Source organism: Pseudorasbora parva, chromosome 1 (genome assembly GCF_024679245.1).
Source record: "Pseudorasbora parva isolate DD20220531a chromosome 1, ASM2467924v1, whole genome shotgun sequence".
In the NCBI taxonomy this organism is placed as follows: Eukaryota; Metazoa; Chordata; class Actinopteri; order Cypriniformes; family Gobionidae; genus Pseudorasbora; species Pseudorasbora parva.
Window position 1 is genome coordinate 61,531,670 of NC_090172.1, and position 22,958 is coordinate 61,554,627.

At 39.5% G+C, this 22,958-nt stretch overlaps 1 protein-coding gene across 3 annotated transcripts in view; it reads right to left on the minus strand.

Annotated features, from left to right (window-relative positions):
* gal3st3 (galactose-3-O-sulfotransferase 3) overlaps positions 1-22,958 on the minus strand; it is a 63,087-nt gene that overhangs the window by 26,781 nt on the left and 13,348 nt on the right. The window contains exon 2 of one of the 3 annotated variants that reach the window (XM_067447398.1): positions 15,634-15,845. The exons of the other annotated variants lie outside the window; for them this stretch is intronic. The gene's annotated coding sequence lies outside the window, so the exon portion shown is untranslated. The remainder of the gene's footprint in view (positions 1-15,633; positions 15,846-22,958) is intronic. 3 annotated transcript variants of the gene reach the window in all.

Genomic DNA, 22,958 nt, shown 5'->3' on the forward strand with positions numbered 1-22,958 from the left:
GAAGTCATCTTTGGTCAGATATAATGGGTATAAATGATAAATCTCTTACTCGTTCAATATACTTTATAACATTTTCTCAACACTTTTTCAAGCTAATTACAGAGAATAAGTGCCTTACGGGTTTAACATGTTTAAAACCCAGTTAGCATGGCACGGATGACAAAGCATTTTCAATTCAAAGCATCTCAAAGTGAATCAACAGATACTGCTGGGGCATTTATATTTTTACAGACGAATGATCTACAACACAAAAGGAGTTTTTGTCCTGCTGTAGCAAAAAACACAATACTGTAAATATCTCATACAAGATGGTTTCTTAGCAAAACCGTTGCACTTAATAACCTAGAATTCGTAGAAACGTAATAATCTAGAAAACCTAGAACCACTTGTTGGCAGCTCTTAAAGTCTTCGTCATCAATTAGGGACATTGGTGTGCTCTTTGACAGCAAGCTTACATTTGAAAGCCAAATATTTGTAACGTGTCACAACATTATAAAACCACACCCAGATATATTTTCTGATATAATCTCCATCACAAAAGCAGAAAAGTTAGTTCATGCATTCGTGATCTCATTATTGTAATGCTCTACTGGGTGGTTGCCCTGCTCGCTTAATAAACAAACTCCAGCTGGTCCAAAACGCAGCAGCTCGAGTTCTTATGACCAAAATATGACCATATTAGCCCAGTTCTGTCAACACTGCACTGGCTCCCTATTAAACATTACACACATCTTGCTAATCACTCACTAGCACTAAAGGTTTAGATCTATAGTACACGAACAAACTCCTCTTCAACATATGATACGCATTATACATCACGTCTATATTGGTCTCAAAACTCTGGCCAGTTGATAATACCTAGAATATTAAAATCAACCTCCGGCGGTCGATCCTTTTCCTTCTTAGCACCTAAACTCTGGAACAGTCTTCCTAGAATTGTTCGGGAAGCAGACACACTCTGTCAGTTTAAATCTAGACTAAAAACGCATCTCTTTACTATGGCACACACATAGTACATTATTGATTTGTATTATTCAAATCAGTTAAATGATTGTTAGGCTGCATTAACTCGGCCAGCCGAAACTGGGAACACTTGTTTCATCGTAAGAAGAAAGGCATCAATGTCTTATATTAGTGTCTCTATTTAACCTAAGGTTTACAAAAGTCCAGTCCGTCTCCAGATCAGAAAATAAACCTGCCCCAAGACATGAGCACAATGCAGCCCTGAATGTTGATAGAAACTGTGTCACAATCTCCTGTTAAAGCCTCATAAACATCAGATCCTCAGCAGAGACAACAATAAGCAGACAGATCCTCCACACAGACCATCTTCAGCTCCGTACCGGCGTGATCAAACCGATCTTCAAGCAAAAGTATCTGGATGAAATATTAGATTTCTGACTTAAGATGCAGCCTGAATCATAATCAAACAGTGTTTGTTCGACTTGATCTACCTTAAGTGCTTTCCCCTTAAATCATAGTCTCTTGTCTCTAATACTTTCTAACTTAAAAGTGCAATGAGGACAAAAACAGCCTGAGTTTTGAATCTCCGGATTCAATTTAAACACGTTAAACATAGCCAATTCTCTCAGAGAAAACGAGTGCCAAAATTGTACCTTTAGGGGTACAACAGCTTGTCGCTGGGGCAGTACCCTTAAAAGGACCACTTTGTACCATTTTTACCACAAAAAGGTTCATAGTAGTACCTTAAAGGGTTACTTCAGCGATTAGCATATGGCTTTGTATCAGTAGAAACCCTGGAGTATATTCAAACGATTGTGCTTCCCCCCTCATATCCCCCTGAGACGAGAGATTTATGCATTTTATTTCTGGAAAAATTCCTCTTATGACGCGAACATCGTCAATTTGCGTTATCGGAGGAATTGTTGGCCAGAGGCTAAAGACTACAGCCAGCAGAGGGAGCCATTTCCGCATGTTTTACACTCGCTGGTGAGACGGAGATCACACTCACAGCACTCAGCTCGCAGCTGCAGCCTCAGGCATTCATGTTTAAATGGTGCAGCCAGCAGAGCAAAGTAAGTCTTTCAACTTCTCAAACTAATTCCTATGAAAGTTAAGCTTTCGAAGGCATGAACTGAAGACGCGGCAGACTGAACATGCGCTGTGAATCTTTGCCGCGGACGCGTTTACCTCAGCTCTCGTCACGAGCTCATCCATGACGGTCAGTATATCTGACTCCTGCAGCGTTTGGGCTGAGACTCCCTCAGCGGCTAAATCACATATTGAACACACACGGCCAGTTTTTAATTGTAGTGTCTGTTCTCTAACTGAACTGATTTTATGAAGATGATCGCGGTCGCGGTGGGAAAGTGATTCAGTGATCCAGTAGCGGTGGCTTTGGGAGTGGCCTCACAGGGCAGCGAAGCATTCTGGGAATTGTAGTCTTTCATCCCCATGAGACAAAAATACATTTTCTGTCTTTTCTCAGTCTGGAAAGCACCAAATTCAAAAATAATTTCACATTTCTACTAAATTAAAGACCCAGTTTAAATACAGATTCATCTTCCCAGCGCTGAAGTACTCCTTTAAGGTACTCAACTGTACTAATAATGCATCTTTTAAGAGTAAAATAGGTACAAAGATGTCCTTTTAAGGGTTCTGCCCCAGCGAAAATCTGTTGTACCCCTAAAGATACAATTTTGACACCCTTTTTCTCTGTGTGAAGAGTACAAATTTCAAATCAAATCAAATCTGCCAAGATATTAGTGTTTAAATGCATCTACATCCAATGCAAGTCCAATCACTGATGTTACTATCAGATGTTTTATTTGCCATTTGTAAAATGTGCCAAGGTTTGTTTGTTTCCAAATGGCAGCAGTCGAGTCAACATTATAAATAAACCAGCATAAAAATCACATGCTTCAGGATAGATCACGCTTGCATTCTCCACATGCCACGAATTATAGTCAGAGCAAACACATGCTAACAGCAGACCCGCCCGACAGGTAAATGCAAACGTAAAGTGACGACGGTAGCAATAGCAGCCTAGAGCAATAAAAATTGGAATAAAAAAAAACCCTCATAATTTGTAGGAACGTTGTAGGATTACAAGTACACAAATTCAACGATTCCCGCTTGAGCTTATTCTTGTGATTGAACTTGTTAACTTTGTCTTTTTAAAAGGAATATTAGGTGTGAAACTTACAACTTAAGATCAACTGAAAATATTCAATATATAAATTATACAGTATAATGACAATTGCATACATGCGCTGCAAAAATGTACATTTAAACTGCAAAATACTGTAGAAATGCTACAGTGTAGGGTTTGTTACATCAAAAGTTAACTGAAATATATAAGTGTGTTATTATGATGGTGTTTTGTTTGCTATTTTTACCTCTGCTCGTGGAAAACACAAAGCAAAACTTTGACTCTACATGTGGCTCTCTCATTAACACGTGTTATGGTTGTCAGTATATAATAAAGGTTAAATATATAAATATTTTTATAAATTAATAATTTAAAGAAAGTTATTTTTAGTATACCGTTTTTAATATACTCATTTCAGTCTACAATGTCACAAATATGTTTGTGACAATGCATAACACATAACATAAAAATACATAACACATACCAATTGGTTTCATTTAAAATACTGATTATTAAAATCCTCTAGAGTTCCTGAATTGAAGTTTAAAAGCCATTGATGATTAAATTATGAATGAGGCTAAACCTGGCTGTCTTAAAGTTTATTAAACCCAGAATAGTCCTACAATGGGAGGCATTGGGCCAGTTGTTTGACAAAGGCTTGTTTCGTTTACATTTGTTTTCCAAAGGTCTGAGCTAATCCCTTAACACATAAAACTGTACGGAAAACATCCGCATTTGAAATAAGGATGCTGTATTGGACTCATCATGTGTACTACTGTTTTTTAAACAACCGTGGCTGTCTGCGGGACAGAAGCCATTATTTAATCTAACAGTCGGCTCTCGACTCAAATATTATATTTATATGTTCATACATCACACCACAAAGCACGTCCTCTCTCTCTCTCTCTCTCTCTCTCTCTCTCTCTCTCTCTCTCTCTCAAAACTAAAAAAATAACCACAACAGCCCACGGCGCACTTCTACAGTTCCCATTTTATGCTCCGCATTATGTAAACGATATAGTGGAAATGCTGCCAATGATAAGTGTAAAATATACAACGACACATTCAATTAATCAAACGTGAGAGTAAAGACATTGTTACGATTCCGACAATCATTAATAATCACTGAAGGTGCTTACTCTTTGCTTATTCGTGGGAAAAGGAGGAGAAAAAAAGGCACATAAGGCAAGAGAAGCTGTTATACCTTTTATTTTACTTTATTTGTATATTTGGAAATGTATTTGGTATATATTTATTCTTATTACACGGCTCTGTGAAATACTTGATTCTGATTGGTCAATCGCGCATTCCAGCGGTATGTTATTTCCAGATAACACCCGCTTATCCGGGTACTACGAGTTATCTTGACCGGTACTACTTCTGTGCATTGTTCCGTGGGTTACAATGGAAGACTTCAAGGCAGGTTTCCTTTATAACGTTTTTAATATGGATATTTTTTTTACACAAACGCATCGATTCGAATCAGAAGGCTCTATTAACCCATCGGAGTCGTGTGGAGCACGTTATTTGCAATAGATAAAGGCTTAAAGCAGGATGGAACTGTTTTTCTTCGCAGAAGCTTTGCGTAAGAGCTAATCAAATATTTAATCTTAAGACAGTATTTTGCGTCTAATTTATCTGAGACTAGTAGCCGTGTAATAAGCGGGATAATGTCCACCCAGCCGGTTGTTATCGCAGAATAAACCCCTTCAGACGTGACGCTCCGCTCCGCGTTGGGGTCCTGATCACTCTGTCGGGGTTTATTCTGCGATAACAACCGGCTGGGTGCACATTATCCCTAACTTGTACTCAATGGACTTAAAACTAATTATGCATAACATTTGCTGATAAATAACGTTAGAGCAATACCTTATTTTAATAAACGATTTGATTTGTGCATGCTTTTCAAATGACGGGCACTACAACCTGCGGAAATCTGCAGAGTTTCATGCGCCCGCTTATAACGAGTGTTGGGGAAAGTTACTTTGAAAAGTTATGCATTACAATATTGCGTTACTCCTTAATAACTTTAATTATTAATTGAGTTACTTTTTAAGGAAAGTAATGCGCTACATTACTTCTGCTTTACTTTTTCTCACCTTTGTTTTTTTATAACATAAAAAGATCTATTTTTGTGCAAATGTAAAGACCTCTTCACACCAAAATTTAAATAATAAACTTCGACCCAGGTAAAAATGCTAATTTATGCATGTACAGTAGAGGGCGCTGCTCAAACAAACCCTTCAGCTGCGCTGCCGTTCTGGATAATGGAAGAACAGGACGCAGGAGAAAAACGTTTAACTCACTTCTCTAATAAAAACGAAAAATCAAAAGTAATTTTTGCTTTTGGTTTAACTGAATCATCGAAAATTAGCAGCAAGACATTGGTCAAAAAAGGTTGTTTAACTGCATAAATGCATTTTGTAATATGTAATTATCGGAGGTGTGCAAAGTATTCTGATTGTGCATTTGACATTTGAGTACTTAATCTTTATTGTGCAAATGAGATGCATCCTCATATTTAGTTCAAAACTACTATAACCTGTTCTCACACACACACACACACACACACACACACACACACACACACACACACACACACACACACACACACACACACACACACACACACACACACACACACACACACACACACACACACACACACGAGAGCTGTCAGCCAAATGAATGTGAAAAAGTAATTTTTTTTAAAAAGTAACTCATATTTTGTTGTAAATTTTAAAAGTAATGCGTTACTTTACCAGTTACTTGAAAAGTAATCCGATTACGTAACTTGTAATGCATTATCCCCAACACTGTTTATAACCCTACGTACAGATTAGCTGAAACACAAACCTTACGAAAAGCAAAATGCACTTGAAGACCATTAGCCCTGCCAGTGTAATCTTCACATTGCATGTTTGTGGTCTTTGAAAGCTTTGCTCATCATCCCAGCGTGTGGCCAAACTCTCTGTGATGCCCCATGAACGGGCCACTGTCCCCCCAACCCTTGCCCCAAATATCCCTCAGAGAAGAGCAGATTAGACCAGCAGACGTCTCTTTATACTAACTACACTAATTCCTCCTTTAAGCTGGACGGTTACTCGTGTCCTGGGCTTGTAGGATTTCTGTTTAAAAGGCTGCGCAAGAGTCACAGTTTGGACCGTTGTTCAATTAATCCGCTATGCTACACATAATGCTCACAAAAGAGCAGAAAACAATAGCATTGAATTTGTTTGTTGTGACTTTTTTCATACCCGCAAACAAGTGAAACAAATTGAGTAAATTAACATATAATGAAACTATTAATAAACAACACAGTATTTATATATGGTTATAAAAATGTATCTTTGATAAAATATGCAAAAATAAATCTGGTCTTACGTCTTCAGAACAATCAATTAAAAAGTAAAGAGTCATACACAGTAATAAATATTTTTGGAGTATTCCATAATAATAATAATGTGTTTTTTTAAATGGCGCCTTTAAAGAAGCCAAGGACACTTTACATAATATTAACAAAACACAAATAATACAGATATTCAATCATGGTACAACAACATAACAGGCAGCTCTACAGTGATCATAACACAAGACAATAACCAAAGTAATGATGGATCTGAAAATAAAAGTACTGTAAATAAATAAACGAGTTGAGTTTTAAAGGGGGGGGGGGGGGGGGGGTGAAACACTCAGTTTCAGTCAATCTCATGTCAATCTTGAGTACCTATAGAGTAGTATTGCATCCTTCATATCTCCGAAAAGTCTTTAGTTTTATTATATTTATAAAGGAAATATGGGCTGTACCGAGTCTTTCCGGGAAAAACCGAGCGCCTGGAGGCGTATCGTGTGGGCGGAGCTAAAGAATGACGAGCGCGCAAAGCGGTGACGTCCTCAAGCGTGGAGAAACCCATGGCTATCGATCTCAGCTAATAGATATATGATCCACAATCATTTGGAGGCTGAAATAAATTGAACAGGAGAAACAGCAACTTCAGGACGTCCGTCTCTGTGGTATGGACTGTATTTAGTGGCCTGTCAGAATTTGCGTGTCTTTACTCGCAGTTTATGAGGACATGATTCGGTTTATGGACTATTGTATGCGACTAAACCTTAGCAGTAGCAAGCAAAACGGTTTTGCACGTCAGACTAGTGTAACGTTATACAGAGAACAGCAATGGAGTCCGTTAGCGCATTTGAATGACGAAGCACGCGATCGTGTCGTTTACTGATGTTTACTCACGTGACGATAGCCAACAGCACAGACATTTGAAGCAGTTTAACTCACCGGCTGCTTCCAAAGCAGGACCGAACCTTTATCGCTGGGACGGCTCCGTCAAAAACACACTTCTTTGGTATGATTTGGTGAAGTCCTGACAGCAGTGGCGTGTAAATCCACTTTGCGACGCGACTGAAGCGATGTTGTGAAGCTTCCCGTCATTTCTGTGTTCAAATCGGGTCAAATGCAGCGCTGCCTTCCCAGAATGCTGTGCTGAAGCGTTGAAGTCGCTCGACGTCACCCATAGGAATAAAGTGGAGCGCGGCGCAACATAAGTGTTCACGGAGGACTGGATCTGCAGCTGAGCGAGTGTTTAGGGGCGTGCATTTCCTCTCTCGCTCTAGTCACGCACGCGCACCCTACCGGGAGAAGAGCCCGTACGGCCCATACAAGGACCTTCCGCTCTATTAACGTCAAGCCGACCCATACTCGAAAAAAACTCTCCGAAACTTGTGAGAAACCGGAAGGAGTATTTTTGACACAGAAATACTCCATCAAACGTCCAACATTAGTTTTTGAAACTTTGTCTATGTTTAGGATGGGAATCCAAGTCTTTAACAGTGTAAAAAGCTCAGTATGCATGAAACAGCATTTCACCGCCCCTTTAAAGATCTGGAGTGAGCAGACTTGAGTAATTTACGCTAATTCTCAGCACTCGGGCTCAGGAACACACAGGTGTATTAAATCTGAAGGATATGAAGGTGGCGAGACATTGCAGGCCTTCAAAACTAGGACAAGTATTTTAAACTGAACGCGACACACAATAGGGAGCGAGCTGAAGGATGGGCGGGATGGGCTGATGTTCTGGTGACGGCAGGGGCTCGAGCAGATGAGTTTTGAACTAGTTGCAGGCAGTTTAGGTCTTTAGTGCATATACGAAACTAAAATATATTGCAGTATATTGGGAAATATCATGTCATACATATGGCAATATATTCACCAAATGGGATTTAATATTTATATTTTCCAATATATTGCAATTTATAGAAAGCGGCAATCATTTATATTTTGCAATATATTACATTAATATATTGTATAATACCATCAATATATTATTCCATATATTTACAATATATTATAATATATTTCAAGTAATATATTGGTAAATGTATTTTCCTTTCGTACAGGCCACTAAACAGTTTCAATCCATATGTTTTCAGTCACGTGACCGTCGCGAAGCCTTGGAGGGCAAACCCGCCATTGAACTGCAGCACAAACCTGTCAAACTTCCATCTTAAAACAAAAATATGTGAAGAAGATGCACTTTTTGGGCACTTATGATCCATATACAGCACCTGCTGCAGTATTTTAGTCACTAAAAACAGCGGGACGTTTTTTTAAACCCTTAAAGTGAAAAACACTACAGGGATGCACCAATAAGGATTCAACTAAGCGAAGTATAACGCTAATCTAGGATTTATTGATCCGGGTTTTATTTTAAATTGAGTTGTTGCACCACTTCATTTTAAACACCGATTAATTACGCAGTTATTGAGCTGATCAAGCAGACGGAGGTGAACCGACGACTTCTTTTAAACCATTAAAGTGCCGTAATGTACTTTAACAGTAATATTAAAATATTAAATTCAGTTTACATCTTTTTGATGACCCATAACGTTACTATGAACAAGCGAGTAGATGAGCCAAGATTATAAACTATTATATGTTTTCTTTATAACGGTGAAAACACTTCAGGATAAACCTCGTGTTGCATTAATATTCTGTGTTCATCAGCTTTACTGTACAAAGTGTGCCACACCAATAATGTATATATTGGATTTGGTATTTTAATATCACTGTCTTACTGCATAAATACTGACTATAAATCTGGAAAAACGACTGGCGGTCAGTGGAGGAACGCCTTGTTTTGCCCTCCAGGTGGGCGTTCGTGTGGCGACTCGTGAAAACTCTGGATAGTCTGGACGTGACGTTATGAAAGCACAGACAACAGTCTGTGAGACTGCATCTTTGAGATTTAAAGACTGTCAGATTTAAGACTCACAGACTGACGACAGTCTCGGCATCTTTGAGATTTAACGAAGGTTGAACGGATGATGCTACAAAGATGGAAAAAACAGGATGTAGCAAACTGGCTAATATAGGGTTAAAGCATCATTTTGGAATAAACAGTTAGGGATGCAGCGATGCAGCGCGGGCACGTTAACGTACTTCATAAATCAGTTTTCTGACTATTTTTCTTCCCTTTCCTTTTTTCCTGTGGACGATATCGAGCTTGTAGAGGTTTAGCTCTCGCGGTCATCTGAACATCACACGCCGCCATTTCTGATATATCACTATAATCTGTCTCTCTTTTACTTCAATTATAGTGTGTGTATAATATTGTGTTTGTATAATAGTGTGTGTAATAGTGTGAGTGTATGTGTGTATAATAGTCTGAGAGTGTATATAGTGTGTGTGTGTGTGTTTGTGTGTGTGTATGTGCGTATAGTGCGAGTCTGTGTGTGTGTATAATAGTCTAAGTGTGTGTGTATAATAGTCTGAGAGTGTGTGTATATAATAGTGTGTGTGTATAATGGTCTAAGTGTGTGTGTATAATAGTGTGAGTGTGTGTATGTCTAATAGTGTGAGTGTGTGTGTGTGTGCGCCTGTAATAGTGTATGTGTATAATAGTGTAAGTGTGTATGTATAATAGTGTGTATAATAGTGTGAGTATCCGTAGAAGTGTGTGTGTGTGTGTGTGTGTGTGTGTGTGTGTGTGTATGTATAATAGTGTGAGTGTGTGTGTGCATGTATAATAGTGTAAATGTGTGTGTGTGTGTGTGTGTGTGTGTGTGTGTGTGTGTATAATAGTGTGAGTGTGTGTGTGATGGGTAGGTTTAGGGGCAGCGTGCGTGTATAATAGTGTGTGTGTGTGTGTGTGTGTGTGTGTGTGTGTGTGTGTGTGTGTGTGTGCGTGTGTGTGATGAGGGGCAGTGTAAGGCGATAGAAAATATGGTTTGTACGGTATAAAAACCATTACCCTATGAAATGTCCCCACATTTCACAAAAACAAATGTGTGTGTGTGTGTGTGTTTTTCGATTGGGACAGTGTATGTTAATAAACTCAACATGGAATACATGTATGTAAACATGCCGGATTGTAGCCAAGGGCTAATTTCCATCCGTAGTCCCACGGGCTAAGGTCACATAGCTCACAAAAACAAAAGTTATCAAATGTCCTATAAACTATATTTACATAAGACTCAAAGATTAATTCGGCATCACAAATACATCCATATGCACGTGACGAAATACAAAAATTAAAATAAGATGCAACATACTCACTAATGTGTGTAACTTTGGTTTGCCCATAACCATTTTTTTTATTGGACTTTGAACAAACTATATGTAGGGCATTCTCTCAGTGTTAGAGGAAGACTATTCCACATGTTCCCACCTCGGACAGACAGGACTCGTGGTATACCTGTGGGGTATTATCAAGTCTCCTCTGGTGGAGGCTCGCGTGGTGTGTGAGTGTGTGTGTGTGTGTGTTGTTGCTCAGTGAAACATTGGAAAACACCAGCTGAACCTTTATTGACATCTTTATCAGACAATGCCTATTTTATGTGCCAAAAATAAAAACAACAGGCAGTAAATCCTGTTTTAAACACAGCGTTTCATCCGCATCTGACATCTCCATAAATCTGCTCGTTCTGACCCATTAATCATACACCTGCTGATAGGTGCAGATCTCAAACTGAATATTACTATGACAACAGAGCAGATTATGAGCGTCTCAGGTCACACTCATAATTATGCAGCATAAACAGTGAAAAATGTTCCTCTGGTTAACAAAGGGAACAGGGTGTTTTCTTGCAGAACGAGGTGTAATTATTCATGAAGGTTTACTGATAGAAACGCCGCCCTTTAATCGGCACTCTAGAAACATTTAAAACAGATAAGCCTTTCCAAATCAATTTGATTTCTGCTAAAGGATTTGACAAGTCCAGCAAATAAGGGCCGAGGTGGCAAGTGCATCCCAGAGGGTCATGGGTTCAAATCCCCTGGCGCTCGTCTAACTAATCCCCAATGGTCCAGACCGTCCCGAGAGCCAGAGCCTCTGCTCCGCGCGCAGCAGACGAGCCAAGCGCGAGATTGAATTATTGTGCGAGATGTAACAATCAGAGCAGAGCTGTTTGGCCCTCACTGGAGCCTGAGCGTTTATGGGCTCGGGCAGATGGCACAACCTCTGGTGTAATGCTCAAGGGAGATAAATGAAAGCGATCAAGAGGTGTGTGTGTGTGTGTGTGTCAAAGAATAAAGGATGGGAAGTTGGGAACATTACGTTCAGAAACATGCACAGTGGTGTGAAGACGGAGCTGCTTATAACATTATAAGCTTATTGACATTAACTTTTTTGGTCACTAGTCAACCCTTTTCCAGAGTTACTAGCCACTCTGCACTTGAAATGAAACCGGTCAAGAGGTGTGTGTGTGTGCGCTGCTAAACCCTACTTTATGGGAACAAAATGTCCTCACAAAGATACAAGATTAGTTTTTTGAGAAAGATGCAGTATTAAAAAGTCTGTACTGTATTAAAAACCATTACGCCTATGGAAAGTCCCCATAAAACATGGAAACACAATGTGTGTGTGTGTGTGGGCATGTTTTTTGTAGCATATGAGGACACAAGTGTGTATAATGTCATGGGTATGACACCGGCATTACAGGAGAGGGTGAAATATGAGGACATTACCCATGTCCCCACTTTTCAAAAGGCTTATAAATCACACAGGAGGAGTTTTTTTAGAAAGTAAAAATGCAGAATGTCTCCTGTGATGGCTAGATTTAGTGTGTGTGTGTGTGTGTGTGTGTGTGTGTGTGTGTGTGTGTGTGTGATGAGTAGGTTTAGGGGCAGGGGTAGTGTAAGGGGGATAGAAAATACGGTTTGTACAGTATAAAAACCATTACGCCTATGGAATGTCCCCATATGTCACAAAAACAAACGTGTGTGTGTGTGTGTGTGTCAAAGAATAAAGGATGGGAACATTATGTTCAGAAACATGCACAGTGTTGTGAAGATGGAGCTGCTTTACAACACATTATAAGCTTATTTGAATATTATACACAGGGCTTGACATTAACTTTTTTGGTCACCGGTCACTGTGGCTATTGGTTTTCCAGAGCTACTGCAGTAAAATATCCAAAAACCACTAGGCCAGTATTTACAATATCCCAAAATGTTTCCAACTATTTGTAAATTGTGAGAAAATTGCTATTTTAACTCAGGAGCGGGACATGTCAGCATAGCGTTTGAGCGAGTCGCCTGTCAGTCGCCTCATATCTGCGCTACCCTCGGTTTTATTCTGCAGAAGCGCTTTACTCTTAGCAGTGTGAACATGTCACAGCAGTGCCGAGCGAACGCAGAATAACGTCATAACATCATTTTAAACACACTTAAATGTGTCTAATATGATAAACAGAGCTGCTTTACCTTATAATCATGACCGGAAAAAATAAAATGGCGCCGGCGACTGTGTCCCGTCCCGTCATAATAAAAGTCCCGCTGCTCGCGAGCCGTGTGTGTGTGTGTATCAATCGCTCCAGTGGCCGTGCTCAGCTCCTCAACACTCGGTCCTGCTCTGCTTCACTACAGTAACGTTAATAACCGCATCCATCAACATGATTTCTGCCCGAGTCCTATTTTCCACCGGCTGTGAGGTGAAGACCACATGTCCCAGGATGCTGCGCTCACACTTGGCGTCATCAAACTACGCCTTTGTTATGAATAGGCGCCCTCTAGCGGTAAAGAGCAATAAGCAGCTAAAAAGGACTCAATTTAGTGCTGAAAGGTGGCTTTGTGCGCGCACCAACGCTGAACTACACGCTGAAATCGAAGCCCTGTGATACAAACGTTATTCATCTGGAGCAAAATAAATGAGTGAGTGAGGGGAGGTGAGTTTGTGTCACTCGATGTCAGAGATGAGAGAAAATTTGTTTTGGAAGCATTTCATATAATCGCTATTTTTGACAACACTACATTGTACTTAAGCCGCGTTTCCACCGCAGGAACTTTACCCGGGAACCAGGAACTTTGGGTGGTACTCGGTGTGTTTCGACCGCAGGGTCTAAATGAAGTTCCGGGTAAATATTTCCCCCTCCAAACGGCCCTGCTCGCGGGGTAGTACTTTTTCAAAGTTCAGGAACTTTCGAGGGCGGGACTTGGGCGCTGAACATGCTGATTGGTTGAGCTCACGCAGCATTTTATTTCAACCGGCATTTTTAAAAGTCTTTTGCGAGGTTCGGTCTCCGTTCAGTAAATATCAGTCTTGCTCTCTGTCTGATGGCGCGTGTTCGTCTCAGCCATCTCACGTTCAATGTCCGTAATAGCTGATAATAACATATAACATATAATGACAATAACATTGTCATTTTAAATCTAGCTTTACAAGCTTTCTGAATATGCTGCTCTTTTCTGTCGTTGTTAATTTCCTCTTTAGTAAACCTAACGTTATACATAACCAGCAAAAGCAGCACAGCTTGAATCTCTTCCATTTCATTTTTTTACAGTCTATTTTTCACCATGTAAACGACCTGACCGATTACTTTTAAGTGTGTGTCCTTACATGACGTGACAGCGCGCCGCGCTCATGTTGACAAGAGAGGAAAGCTCATTTTTCTGAGGGGTAAACTTTTTATTTCGTAAGTTATGAAGATAATGTTGGAGTAATGACACAGCGTATATTGCCCCAGGCAGTTTTTACTTTAACTGCGACTGACAGAAGATTTTTTTTCCTGAGATGATTATCACACTTTCCAACAAATAAATAGCTTATATAATACTGTATTAGTCCTGGTGGCCGTTAAGAGTTGCTCTGGCTACAGTAAACACATTCAGCTGCTGGAGAAAACAGTGGAGACATTTTTGATGCGGCAGACAAACTGCACGTGACAAAATGATCGCGATTGAAAGTCATCACATGTAAACACCAGATCGGTTTAGATAACGTCTCATGTAAACAGTCCACTAAATCTTTCAATCGGTACAAAAAATGTCATCATTTTTTGTTCATTTTTGCGGTCACGCAAAAATGATTACTGTCCGTCTCTGACTTGGAGGAGCAGTCGCGAGCAGTCCTCCATCACCGGACTAATCTGCCTAATCTTCACGTTACTTTAGATCGCGGTGGAAACGCAGACAGCTGCAGGTCTGGGGGGAGAAAAGTTCCTGGTACAAATTGTTCCGGGTAATTTTGGTGGAAACGGGGCTTTAGTTTATTATTTCTGCTGCCTTTTTAAAAGACTACGCATGAAAATCGTATATGCTATATTATCAAATCAAAGTAGGTGGGGTTTAGGTTCTCTTTTAGCAGACGAACACGTCAATCTAGCGCTTAACACCATTGAGGAGAGGATATTCTGACTCTCAGGGAAAAATCACAAAACAAAATTGCACACAAATGTTTTTCTGCTTTTAGTGCAATAAATCACAACGTATGCGTATGGAGTGGCGTCCGCCTCTTCCAGGGCCCGTTTTATGCCTTTGCAACAGTTATAAATGAGGCCCCTGGGGTTTTCAATGCAGGAAAAAATTGTGCATTTGGCAACGTAACATGTGGGTGCAATTTATTAACATTAATTGTTAACTTAATTTTATTGTATAATAAAATTGTAAATTACAACAGTAATATAATATAAACAATAAAAAAAATTATAATTAGTTGAAAAAAATTACAGTAATTATTATTCTAATAATCATCATTTATTGGTGCTGTCTCCGAGTTCACTTTAATATCCAGCAAAAAAGTTAAAATAAAATTTGTTGCATATTATGTCTGTATTTTTTCGTGTAATTTTTTCGTCATTCACCCTTATTTTTTTACCACACTCTAAAAAATGCTGGGTTGTTTTAAGCCAATGTTGGGTCAAATATGGACTAACCCAGCAATTGGGTTGTTTTAACCCTGCAAATATTTCCTCAAGACAACCCAATCACTGGGTTAGTCCATATTTGACCCAACATTGGGTTGTTTTTTACCCATAATTTTGAACCCATCACAGAAGTGTTGGCTGAAATATTAATCTCAGGAAATAGATATTATACGTCTAAGGCAAAACGCGTTCGGAAGCACCTGCTAATACTCGCATTTTGGATTGCAACTTAAGTTTGCCTGATGTGAAGTGCTATATAAATACAGAGATGAATAGAAAAAAGGAGAAAACTCAGACTGCCGGCAGCATCAGTGATGAAAGTTGTGCATCAGCGGGTTTAGCGCTGCGCCGTTACTGATATATCCACTTACACTCCTGCTGTCTAAGCACCGAGAGACGCCCTCCGGTCCGCCGCGGGGGGTTAAACCGCCAGGCTTTGTGTCTGCGTGTGCATGTTTATGTGGTTATTGGATCTGTTGCTGGAAAGGAGCATCTGTAAAAGACCGACAGTCAAGCCCCTTTCTGAAGAGCTTTTAATTAATCCTTCAGCGGCCCATGGGCAACCCGGCCATCCGCCGCACGTCTGGGAAGAAAAATTACAGAACAACAAAGGGTGTTCGCAATGACATGATGATACTACACCGTATTTTTACACAGTACTACACCGTTTCATACAATACAATAATATAATATATATTACATACATACATACATACATATTTACAGTGAAATCCCTAAAAGTGCTCAACTTGACCTTTCAGTGTTAAAAAGACCCTAAAAATAGATCTGCAAATGTCAACATGTAATCGGACCACGGACCACATTTTTACAGCTAATTTGACATTATTACTAATATTAGTGCTCATACTCAAACTGAATAATAATAAAGTTGTTCATTCATAGCTGAATTTCATAATTGGTAAACTTTACATTTATTGAACTAAATCACTGAATGGACTCGAGCCGAATAAATGCCACTATTGTCTTTTTAGAGCTGCTTTACAGCAGAATTTAACTCGCCTTGCGTCCCAATTCGTATACTATCCATACCAAAATAGTATGTGAAAATATAATTAGTATGTAGTATGCTGAAAAGAGTAATCCAAAGATACCCGGACGGTTTACCATTTCCGGTCGGAAGTGCGGATCGACACACTCTTAACGGCTGATATTACCCACAATCCATTACGAGTTGGATGAGGATTCGATTAGAACTACAAGGCGAAAAAAGCAAAAAGCGTTAGAAAACTACAAACATGACGGAGTTTTAAGTAGAGAGGTTTAGATAAAGGTTTAAGTGATCAACTATCAGTATTTAGCCTGACAAAAAGATATTTATTCAGTGTTGTCCACATTATATTTACCTTCTGCAGCAGCATTGTGAACTTTTGTAATGACACGTTTGGCCGTTAGCTTTTAAATGCGTCATTAATTATATTTAAACTGCAAACACACGAGGAGAGTCTCTGCATTAAAGACCCACAAATGGCAGATCAACATCCCTGCCCCTAAACCTACCTGTCACGCACACGCACACGCACACACACACATACAGCCTCTGCCCCTAAACCTACCCATCACACACACACACACACCCTAAACCTACCCATCACACAGCCCCTAAATCTACCCATCACAGGAAACATTCTGCATTTTTACTTTCTCAAAAAAACTCCTCCTGTGTGATTTATAAGCCTTTTGAAAAGTGGGAACATGGGTAATGTCCTCATATTTCACCCTCTCCTGTAATACCGGTGTCATACCCATGTCATTATACACACTTGTGTCCTCATATGTCACAAAAACATGCCCACACACACCTCACACAAGCTTATAGTGCAGAGGAGACCGAGTGATGAAGCCAATCAGGATGTGGGGATGATTAGGAGGCCATGATGGACAGAAGCCAAAGGGTAAATTTGGCCAGGAGGCCAGGGTTACACCCCTACTCTTCTTCTGAAGAACATCCTGGGATTTTAATGACCACAGAGAGTCAGGACGGTTCTCATCCAAAAGACGGTTCAGTGCAGCTGCTAAAGGGACAGCAGCCTAATAAACCTGCTGCAGTCATTATTAATGCTAATCATACAAGAAAAGACAAAGATAAAATCTCTCAGTGCTCTTGAATGAATAACATTTGTTATTTTAAATAAGTATTAGTCTATAATATTTTAGGGTGATTATACACTGTAAAAAAAACAAAAGCGACATTTTAACTTTTGACTTTTAAGTGAAGTTCTTACCTTAGGGTCAATAGTCGTACAAACTTTGTTTGAGTTATCTCAACTTTTTTCATGTTAAATAGTTGAATAAACTTTAAAAGCTGAATTTGTCATACATACAGGGAGTGCAGAATTATTAGGCAAATTAGTATTTTGACCACATCATCCTTGTTATGCATGTTGTCTTACTCCAAGCTGTATAGGCTGGAAAGCCTACTACCAATTAAGCATATTAGGTGATGTGCATCTCTGTAATGAGAAGGGGTGTGGTCTAATGGCATCAACACCCTATATCAGGTGTGCATAATTATTAGGCAACTTCCTTTCCTTTGGCAAAATGGGTCAAAAGAAGGACTTTACAGGCTCAGAAAAGTCAAAAATAGTGAGATATATTGCAGAGGGATGCAGCAGTCTTAAAACAGCCAAGCTTCTGAAGCGTGATCATCGAACAATCAAGCGTTTCATTCAAAATAGTCAACAGGATCGCAAGAAGCGTGTGGAAAAACCAAGGCGCAAAAAAACTGCCTCTGAACTGAGAAAAGTCAAGCGTGCAGCTGCCAAGATGCCACTTGCCACCAGTTTGGCCATATTTCAGAGCTGCAACATCACTGGAGTGCCCAAAAGCACAAGGTGTGCAATACTCAGAGACATGGCCAAGGTAAGAAAGGCAGAAAGTCGACCACCACTGAACAAGACACACAAGCTGAAACGTCAAGACTGGGCCAAGAAATATCTCAAGACTGATTTTACTAAGGTTTTATGGACTGGCCCATCAAGACTCACTCTCATTTCATCAGATGGATGGGCCCGTGGCTGGATTGGTAAAGGGCAGAGAGCTCCAGTCCGACTCAGACGCCAGCAAGGTGGAGGTGGAGTACTGGTTTGGGCTGGTATCATCAAAGATGAGCTTGTGGGGCCTTTTCGGGTTGAGGATGGAGTCAAGCTCAACTCCCAGTCCTACTGCCAGTTTCTGGAAGACACCTTCTTCAAGCAGTGGTACAGGAAGAAGTCTGCATCCTTCAAGAAAAACATGATTTTCATGCAGGACAATGCTCCATCACACGCGTCCAAGTACTCCACAGCGTGGCTGGCAAGAAAGGGTATAAAAGAAGAAAATCTAATGATATGGCCTCCTTGTTCACCTGATCTGAACCCCATTGAGAACCTGTAGTCCATCATCAAATGTGCGATTTACAAGGAGGGAAAACAGTACACCTCTCTGAACAGTGTCTGGGAGGCTGTGGTTGCTGCTGCACGCAATGTTGATGGTGAACAGATCAAAACACTGACAGAATCCATGGATGGCAGGCTTTTGAGTGTCCTTGCAAAGAAAGGTGGCTATATTGGTCACTGATTTGTTTTTGTTTGGTTTTTGAATGTCAGAAATGTATATTTGTGAATGTGGAGATGTTATATTGGTTTCACTGGTAAAAATAAATAATTGAAATGGGTATAAATTTGTTTTTTGTTAAGTTGCCTAATAATTATGCACAGTAATAGTCACCTGCACACACAGATATCCCCCTAAAATAGCTAAAACTAAAAACTAAAACTTCCAAAAATATTCAGCTTTGATATTAATGAGTTTTTTGTGTTCATTGAGAACATGGTTGTTGTTCAATAATAAAATTAATCCTCAAAAATACAACTTGCCTAATAATTCTGCACTCCCTGTAAGTTGGATTTTTTTACAGTGTATTTTGATTACCAAAAACCAGGACACTCAGTCAATGAGGTACTCGTAGATTGCCCTAGTGCCGGTAAATTTAATGGCTCAACGAAAAAAAAATGAAAACCAGGACAATTTATCACTTTATAACAAACATTCAGGACAGGACATGTCCTGGAAAAAACAGGACGTTTGGTCACTCTATTATATTAATGTGTTCAGCAGTGTTGTTTGACATTTGACTACTTGAACCCTAAATCATTGATTTGTTTATCCCTGTAAAGCTACTTAAACAATCGGTATTGTATAAAGCCCAATAGAAATAAAGCTGACTTGAATATTAAAAATCTTCATTTCTGATAAGATAATAAATCACTAAACATCAACATAGTATTGTCATGTAATAAAACCCGGAAAACCAAAGCTTTCCACTGAAGCGCATCTGAAGTTTCCAAGAAAACCAGCCGTGACGGCACAGATCCTCTTCTCCATTCATTCAGAGATGACAGGATGAAAAATGCTTTGAAATGCAATATCACAGAGACCGCAACAGTGGCTAATTTCACTCTGTTGTAACACCGAGGTCAAAGTGGAGCCGTTTGATACGACAACACAAGTTTTTCAACCACAAAAGAGGGAAATATTAAACCTTCAAAAGGCCGTCTGTCAGGAACCTCCGAGTCCTTCATCTGCATTTCAAAACCAGTTAGTGTACGGTTCACCAAAAGAACCAGACAGTGTTGAAAAGGTTCATGGGAAAGTCCATTTGACTTTCAAACCTCAATATATTCTGTAAACTAATTAATTAAAGTGTTAGCTTAGGCATGTGTATGACGCGCACGACAGGGCGATCGCTAGCTTAGCTCTGTGAGTGGATTTACCCATGAAAAGCACTGTTTGGATTTATGCTAACATTAATTATTTCAGATCACTCACTAACAATGGATCGTCTGTAACTGTATTTACATTATTGCTAACAATGACTAACAATAAAACAAATATAACGTTGCATTTATGCACATGCATTTTCCAGGTTAAATAAACACTACCGTATCACTCAATTTTGGGTGAGTTTTTTTAAAGAGGATATATGAGGTAAGGTATCTTCATCATTTACAGCGGCTAGTCTGTGTTTTTATTGCCGTCTGAATCCAGAATGTCAGTGTTTTTCTCTCACCACCCGTTTAAAAATCCCGGCTAAATTACCTCCTGTTTTTAGACAAACACGAGGTTGTGTGGTGATTTAATTGCCGTCCACATCTCTGAGTTTAAGAAGAGATCGCTTCAAAAATAACTGTTCATATCCTTTTTGACCCCTGCAGAGCACCGTACGGTTGTGCGTAGCTGTAATTTGGATGTATTTTAAAAGATCAAGACTTTTATTATGCTATCAATCAATCAACTTTATTTATATCGCGCTTTTACAATGACGATTGTTTCAAAGCAGCTTCACAGTGTTAGACAGGACAATACTGCAACAAAATGTGCTATTTAAGAGAGCAATACATTTCATCACTGCTCAAAAAATAATAATAAAAGCACGTAAACATTTGAAATGGCCGGTTATCAGGGATGGAAATTAGCACCACCACCAGCCAAATGCGGGTGATGGCGGGTAAACCCGCTTCACCTACCTGCCACCGTGGCGGGTTAATAAAAATATATCTACGGTTTCACCTCTTTGTAAACTTTGTTCAATGCATGCGAGTGCTGCTGCCGTATGTCCGAATATGAGCAGTCGTTTTCGCCATCATCATCACCCGGGTGTGTGTAACGTTAGGCCGGAGAGACACACCGCAAGCGTGGCGTTTCTGCTGCGTGTCATCCGCGGGGCGGCTGCCTGGCGTTTTCTCTGTTTTTGCACACCAGAAGCGTGTCTGACGCGGCGCTGCTACTGCTATTGATGTACAGGGAAGCCCTATACTTCATGTTAAATATAAATATATAGCCTATTGATACAGCAAAGACAACGTCGGCAGTAGCCTATTGACCACATATCTATGGTATTGACAGCAAAATAGGCTACAGAATATTTCGTTCTGTATTGACAGGTTTAATATTTCAAAATTATGTTGTTTTTTATTATTATAATTAGGCCTATATCTGCATTTATGTTAACCTACGGACTTTCAAACATGAAAGTGTCATTTATTAATATGTATTTGTGTCAAAATGACAAAAACATATTTTCCTATTCTATTTTGCCTGGAAACGCTTCCAACACGCTCGTGTGTCGCGTGAAAAACAGGCGTCTCTTCTATTTGAAGCATGCACGCGTTTTCCGCACGTCACGCAGGCAGTGTGCAAGCTCTGACCGGTTAACATGGAAGCCAAAATAAAAACGGACACGCCACGCAGCCGTGACGCTCACGGCACGCTTGTAGTGTGTCTCCGGCCGTAGAGCCAGAAGACGCGAATGAGGAGGACTCGCGCGCGCTGACAGAAGATCTGTCTCTGTGGATCATCCGAAAGCACGCTCTCGTCTCACAGCGCGCAAATATTGAGTTCTCTTTCAAGTCTTGCACTTGAACGTACAAACTCCCACCAAAAAGTATGTCAACATGTCCATCTTGATGAGTATCCAAGCAGACGTAGTCTGAATATGCCTTAAGTGAACTGAATACAGTCGAAAAAGACGAGCAAATCCTTCTTTTAGGTCTTAAAGGGGCAGTAGCCTTTACTGCTGTCTGTTTAATGTCAAACAAAAGGACATCACTCACTGCTCTTGATTAAATAGCTTTTGTAAGTTTAAGATTTAATCTTTAATTTAAACAGTTAAATATGCAGTTATTTTACATTTGATTACTTTATACAATGGCTGTACCTTTCTGCAGGCCACTAGGCATGTGCATTATTATTTAATGTACACATGAGTGAGGTCAAGTTAAACATTTTAGTTTGAATTTTATTTTATACTGTGCATTGTTGCAATGTGCTAAATAAATATTTGCATAGCTTATAATTTATTTATTATTTAAAACTAATATTAATTTATGCAATTGTAATGCCTTGATTTTTAGTAAAGTTACAAACATAGCATTAGCCATAAATGCAATATTAATAATAATTGGCATCACTTCTTTTAGTGTTTAGGTTTTTGGTCTTGGTATCCTCTCTTTCGGTTTTGGCCAAGAGTTGTGTTTTTGGTGCATCCCTACTGGCAATGTTCTGCTCGGTGTGTGTCGTCAACACGCTTCAGAAGAGGCCAAAACTAATAGTTTCATTGTTGGGACTAAAAACCTAAAACTGGAAGGCATAAAAGACCACAAATCATCCAAATGCCACACCCAGGTAAAAAACAAAAACAAAGAGCGCACAGACCCCTACTCATTTGATGAAATGTATATCAGTTCATGGTTTGTGTGTGTATAAGAGAAAATGTCAGTATTTCATTGAGACTTGAGATTAAATAAACTGCTTTATTTACAGTACTGCTACTTAAGTATTGTAGAGCTTGTAGTATTAATTTTCACGTGTGGTTACACATTGTCGGTTAAAAACAAGATTTTTTTTTAATGGAAATTAACTTTCTTGTCCAACGGCCACTGTGGCTGGTGGACTTCAAAATCTACCAGCCACAGTGGCCGTTGGACAAGAAAGTTAATTTCCATCCCTGGCGGTTATTACGGCAGCAATTACACATGTTAAAAAACCGCAGCATTATGTTTACCTCATGTAAATAAGAGGCTGTATCAAATTATTTCCGCTCATTTCCATGTGGACCTTGATTTTGAGATAAAATACAAGACAGAAAACCATTTTAACTATAATATGGGTCTATATACCTTCCTATTTTTAAATTGAT